The 6,938-nt window shown below is 36.3% G+C and overlaps 1 pseudogene; it reads left to right on the top strand.

Moving 5' to 3' along the window:
- The first annotated feature begins 6,153 nt into the window (after positions 1 to 6,153).
- On the top strand, positions 6,154 to 6,251 carry LOC118972730 (U6 spliceosomal RNA; annotated as a pseudogene).
- The last annotated feature ends 687 nt before the right edge of the window (positions 6,252 to 6,938 follow it).

Below are 6,938 nucleotides of genomic sequence, written 5' to 3'. Positions count from 1 at the left end.
TTGGGTAAATTCCTAGAAGTAGAATTCCTGGCTCAAATGGCATTTCCATTTTTAGTTTTTTGAGGAATCTCCATATTGCTTTCCACAGTGGTTGAACTAATTTACATTCCCACCAGCAGTGTAGGAGGTTTCCCCTTTCTTCACATCCTCGCCACTATTTGTTGTTGCTTTTCTTTTGGATGTTGGCCATCCTAATTTGTGTGAGATGACATCTCATTGTGGTTTTTTTTTTATTTTGGTATCATTAATCTACAATTACATGAAGAACATTATGTTTACTAGGTTCTCCCCTTCACCAAGTCCCCCACACAAGCCCCATTACCGTCACTTGTCTTCTCTTTGTTGCACAGCCCTCCACATGCCCCCTCACACATTATACATGCTAATTGTAATGTCCCCTTTCTTTTTCCCTGCTCTTATCCCTCCCTTCCCACCTATCCTCCCCAGTCCCTTTCCCTTTGGTAACTGTTAGTCCATTCTTGGGTTCTGTGATTCTGCTGCTGTTTTGTTCCTTCAGTTTTCTTTTGTTCTTATACTCCACATATGAGTGAAATCATTTGGTACTTGTCTCTTTCTCTGCCAGGCTTATTTCACTGAGCATAATACCCTCTAGCTCCATCCATGTTGTTGCAAATGATAGGATTTGTTTTCTTCTTATGGCTGAATAATATTCCATTGTGTATATGTACCACATCTTCTTTATCCATTCAACTACTGATGGACACTTAGGTTTCTTCTGTTTCTTGGCTATTGTAAATAGTGCTGCAATAAACATAGGGGTGGATTTGTCTTTTTCAAACTGGGCTGCTGTATTCTTAGGGTAAATTCCTAGAAGTGGAATTCCTGGGTCAAATGATATTTCTATTTTGAGCTCTTTGAGGAACCTCCATATTGCTTTCCACTCATTGTGGTTTTAATGTGCATTTCCCTGATAATTAGCAATGTGGAGCATCTTTTCATGTGCCTGTTGGCCATCTGAATTTCTTCTTTGGAGAACTGTCTGTAGAAACAGTGCTTTAAATAGCTATTCAGGAAATGATGACAAGATAATGAATACATGTTCCAATATGTTATTCCATTTACATAGTTTTATTTATTATATATTTTATTTTTATTCGTCACAACTCATTGATGATCATAATATACATAAATCTAAAAAAAAATACTTGAAGTATTATCCAGTAGAATTTTTTTTTTGGATATTCTCCTTTTTACTTTGCTTTATCCCCCATTTCAAGCAGCTAGACCTTTTGCTACTCAGCACATCCTGGGAGGAGACGGAACAAGGCAGAAAGGAGACTTGTTCTGCCTATTGTTTTCCAAGAACCTAATTCCCTCAGTAAATGGAGAAATGCAATGAATTCAATAGATACTGAAGAGGGGTAGGTTGAAGGGGAGAATTTCTACTCTCACCCTAAATAGAAAATTTTCTCTTGGAAAGAGCCAAGTAAGAGATGGGACAGGATGAAGACAGAATATTGAAATGGGTGGCTTCCTTCCAGACAAAGTCTGAGACTTACTGCCCAGACAGTACCTTGTGAGTGCAAAGAAAAGTCAAGCTGTTAGACAGCCTTCCATGATTTCTGTGCCTTAGTTTTGTATGGAAATAGTGGCATGATTCTTGTGCCTATGAATGTGTTATGAAAGTACAAGAAATAGAACCAATGGTCAAAGCAGGGAGGAATAAAAGATGCTTATATAGCAACATATATGGATTGGCAAATGGTTCTAGATAAAACAGTAGGCCTCACCATATAGAATGAGGATACTGAGGACCTAAGGAGGCCTTCCAATGCCTTGTCCTGTGTAAGACTCCTCAAAACTTTGCTTTTACCTTGGAAAAAGGGGAATGTTGAGTTATATCTTAAAATTGTGCTTCTGCCAAATTAGCAGAACTTTAGTTAAGTAATATAAAATAAACATAAAACAGATTTGTACCTGCTACATAAATCTGAGGCAGAATCTATCTCCAGACAACTAATTTATTTATTTGTAGTTGATTCTGTTCCCAGTCATTTTAATAACAATACTCTTCAGTAAATGCCCCAGTGAGTGACTCAGGTAATGGAGTCAGCCATTCATATCACCACGATTGACAGATTTTCAGTCAGTTTACTTTTACCAATTAAATGAAAATGCATATGCCTCAGTACCCAGGATTGTTATATTTACTGGTACTCAGCTTCAATGAATTCTTGGCTTGATTTCAAATTCATTGTATTTTAAGAAATTCAGTGTGTGTGATTTTACAAGAAATATCCTTAGAAATTTCCACCACTCCCTCCAACCCAATTGGAAATGACTGATTTACACCTTTCTCATGGAACTTAAGTGCTTTGTGTTTATGTTATAAATATTTGTGTGATTTTCTTATTTCTGTCCTGGACTGTATGCATTTGGATGGTCTATTTATTTTCCAATGTTAAAAATTGTTGCATCTCCTATGGAGTATAGTAGGTTTGTTTACAGATGGAGGTGCTCAGTGAATATTTACTATATACTAAGAAAAAAAAGTCACAATTATATTCTATAAAGCCAAAGTCACAAATACATTTTAGAACTAAAATACATTAGGATGGAAAGGACTCATGCATATAGCCAAGGAAGATGTTAAAACTAAAAAAGTTATTCCTTCTTAAATAGTATTTCAAATCTAGATATTTTTAAAAACAATATACTAAATTACAAGTTACCTTGAAAGTGATCTCTGTGCTTTGTGCACAGAATATTTTGTGTATAGAATATTTTGGGGAGCTTTTTTGAAGTTACATATCACTTTGAAAAATCTTCAATTAGATATTCATGCAATGAGCTGGATGATCCTCCACAGGGAATGTTTTCTCTTTGTGTACGTGGGAGTCTGAGTAACGTTCGCTTGCAGAGTGTCCTATACCATGAGGTGAGGTACTGTATCAGGTACCAGCTGCAATCTCCACATGGTTTTCTGCTCTAGTTTCATAAAAACACATTGAAATAGACACATCTGAACATGATAAATGCAGGAATCACTGTAACAGAGTCCTGTGCTCTGTAGGAAAGGATACAAACCGTCAATCAGATGCCAAGTTTAAAAGGGCATCTTGGCCGCCTAAGCAATCTGAAAACCATCAAAAGTGATAAATCTAGTGATATTCCCAGGTCATGTTCCAACTTCACAGTTTGAGTATAACCAAAGTTCAATTTGTGATCCAATTTCTCTCCCACACACTATCAAAGTATGGTTTCCTTCTTGACGATATCACTTTTTGTTAACTAGAGTTCCATTCATCCACTCAAGCCCAGCATTGAACTCCACTAGTTCTCTTATTGCCCATTGCCCAAAATGAAACTGTATTTATATTCTGTACATTCTTAATGTTCAATAGTTGTCTTGTTAGAATTCTGCCCAATTTTTTTTGCTCAGATGTGTGCCTGCCCCTTCACTCCTGGGTAGTAACATTGTCCGTCTTGGATTGTTTCTCAGGTGTCCCAACTAAATTGATGAAATACAACAAATCAAACATATGATTCATTTTGTATCATTAATGCCTGATAACAGATCACTATTTCCTAAAAAAAATAATTTATTGTCTCTTTTAATATTTTCTTAGTATTTAGCCTGTCCTGGGCATTGTGAAAAGAATTTGAAATACATCTGACTGACTGAAATGCCCTAAATGGAAAAGTGCTCACTAATGATTTGGAACGAGGACATCCCTAGTGACGATGCTGAGGGCCTTCTGAGTTAAATGACAGAAGTTAGATGCATGATTAACGCTTCCTCACATTCCCTCTGAAACACAACACAAAATGAAAGGTGATATGGAAAGATTTAATATCACTGAATCCAGTTTTTTTAATCTATCAAATCTCAGTAGAATGTCTACTAACCAAAGTTCTGATGCTTGAGGCTAAACAGCAGGTGCACAAAGAAAAACCGTGGTGGCTTCTGTTCTCTCACTAGTATTCTGGTCACTCACCACAGACCCAGAGTTTTTGTGAACACAGGGAAATAAGCTTCTCTCTTATAATGTTGGACCTAGTTTATAGAGCTTTCAAAGATGTTTAAACCTTTCTCCTAGCTGCATACCTCTCTTTATACAATAATTCTTTCCTACTTCAATTTCTAGAAATGTGTTGCATTTCAAGGAGAAAAAAGATGTAAGTTAGTTCTTTTTGTCTGGTAGTAGCTGCCAGCGACTTTGCCTTGCTGAGGCATAGGAACAATACAGTCTAGTCTGGCCATTATAATTTACCACTTACTGGCCTAGGGAAAGAAGCTCTATAAAGTATTTTGGTTTGTTCAGAAATAGGTAATTTCTGTGACAAAATGAGTGGTTCCTATTGCTGATGCTTTTTAAATACTGTAAACACTGAAACAAGTAAGATTAAACAAAATCTTGACAGCTAGCTGTAGGTCAAAATATTAATAGCTGCTATTTTTTTCATGTTGGCGTTTTCTTAATTTTTTCAAATTTTCTAAAATAAACTTGTATTATTCTCACAGTTTTGAAAAACTAAATGCTGTCCAAAACATTGCCGAGACTTTGAACTAGGTCAGTCTTATGTTTTCAACAGATACAAGGACAGTTGGGATCTTGCTCTATTGGATTTGTTTCAAAGATGATGTAGAAATTGTGTTCTACCCAGGAATTGCCGTATGAGTCAACAGACTGTGTGACCTTGGTCAGACTCTGACTAGATAGGCTGGCTACACCAATTGCTTGAAACAGCTGCCTCTGAAGAAACTTAAAGTAAAATAAGAATTAAAGCAAACAATTTACCAGAACACAACGACTATTTGATGACTTGATGATTTGAGTACTCATCAAGAAGGTAAGAATACTTTTCACGAAATCTCTTCTCAAGCCAGACGAATAGGTAATAGAGTAATTCTTGATAGTCATATCGATATGTTATGAGAAGTGTTAACTTCAAGTTTTCATTTGATATTTATATGAGATAGGAAAAATAGACCCAGGTGGCTTGGTTTAAGGCTCAAATGGATTATGTTTAAGTCTTATAAGCAACAACAGAGGATAAAACAATAATGATGAAGCCAATAACAGCAGCAGCAATAATAGTGAGAGTTTCCAATGAATATGAAAGTTGGATGATTAGTTTAAAAAGAACACGTTTTAAGTTTAAAAATTGTCCCAGCATAATGCTTTTGGCAATATCATAAGTAGTCTAAGAGTGTTCACCCTTCTACCTCTTCCTTATTAATTGACATTTCATGGTAGTTTACAATAATTAGCAAGATACCCTGCCTATCTCGCCTGCCTCAGATGTATCCTCTTTCTTCTGGGTGGGCTAAATCATTTCATTCACTATGAATCTCGAGGTACTCAATTATTAGAAATTAAAAACCAGCTCATATTCTGAAATTGTGGTGAAGCAAGGCCTTGCCATGGAGGGGGGAGATAAGACAATTTCAATCCTGTATGTGTTCAATGGTTCTGTCAATGGTAGGCATCTCTTCCCATGGAACAAAAAGAAGATATAACCAAAGACTTTATTAATTTGTTCCTAGAGACAGAATGACTAGAATCACTGGACTTTGCAAACCCTATTGTTTTGCAAGTCTTACTGACACCTGGTGGCTAAATTTCAGCACACTTCATAACCAGTGATGAGCTGTTTTTGTGATAAAACATGTAGGATTTGCAATACGCTTGATGCTTAGGGAGCACTAAATACTTCACTCAAGCCTAAGCGGACTAAGAAATACAGACTCAAAGCAAAACCTTGTAATTTCTTCATGTTCAACGACACTCTTGGATATTCATTTTCAACTTTTCATACCTGTTTTCTAGAACGCCATTCATCTATCTGCTCTAAGTTACTATGTGGAGAAAGTCTTGAGAGGTGGGAGGTAGAAGCAAATCACCAAGAGGTACTACTAATCTTAAATAGATTTTTGACTGATTTTTCTCTACATACAAATTCACCAAGAGAAGTGAATTTCCATAAAATACTACATAAAAATTCACCCACATTTTTAAAACATTTTCAATGTTATGCGGTTAGTGTTCATTTTCTGCTCAAGTTATTTTTTTTCTCCAGATAACAACCTAGAAATCACATAAATTCACAGCTCAGAGAAACTCTATACATTGAATTATTGAGAGACTCAGGCCTTTTTATATTTATAATTTTAATTCAGTGGTTCTTGTGCTCACTTTGGCAGCACATATACTAAAACTGGAACCATACAAAGAAAATGAGCATGCTTCTGCGCCCTGCAAATTTGTGAAGTGTACCATATTTTTAAGGACTTAATAACAGGTGTAAATGATGAATCACTGTGTTGTATGCTTGAAACCAATATAATATTGTATATAAACTATACTTCAATTTTAAAAATCCAGTGGTTCTCAAACTTTAGAGTGCTGAAAAATCATTGTATTCTCATTTTTAAATGCACATCAGCAGGACACATTCCTAGAGTCTGTGGTCCAAATTCAGTAGATTTTAGGTGGAGATCAGGAATATGTACTGTTATGCTGTCCTCGGACTCATTTTTAGAAATCTCACTGGAATCCATCTCTCATCCTTCAGGTTTCTTCTGGTCCTCCTCTGATTCTCAGCATTCTGATTGCCTCCGTAATCCCCCACTCCCTTATATCTCCCACCTAGCATACATTCCTACTCTTTCAATAATATCATCCTGATTTTCCCTTAGTGAACAACTTCTGCAATCTCAGTCATGTTGAGCCAAAGTGATTCAGAAAAGCCAGACCCTATGCCTGCTTGAGGGTTGGGCATGTGACTAGGCCTGGACAAGCAGGATATTCCATTTCCCAGACCAGAGTGATTGGTTCAAAGACGGCCTGGATTTAAAGAAAGTTTTTATCATGGAAATTATTGAGGAAGAAGCACTCTCTCATTTAGGTCACTTAGCTAGTAGAATATGACCTTGGAATTGCTGTTGACTCACTATGTCACTCCATATGAAA

The sequence above is a fragment of the Manis javanica genome, chromosome 5, assembly GCF_040802235.1.
Source record: "Manis javanica isolate MJ-LG chromosome 5, MJ_LKY, whole genome shotgun sequence".
Classification (NCBI taxonomy): Eukaryota; Metazoa; Chordata; class Mammalia; order Pholidota; family Manidae; genus Manis; species Manis javanica.
The sequence above is the reverse complement of the archived record's forward strand: the minus strand, read 5'-3'. Positions and strand labels throughout refer to the sequence as shown.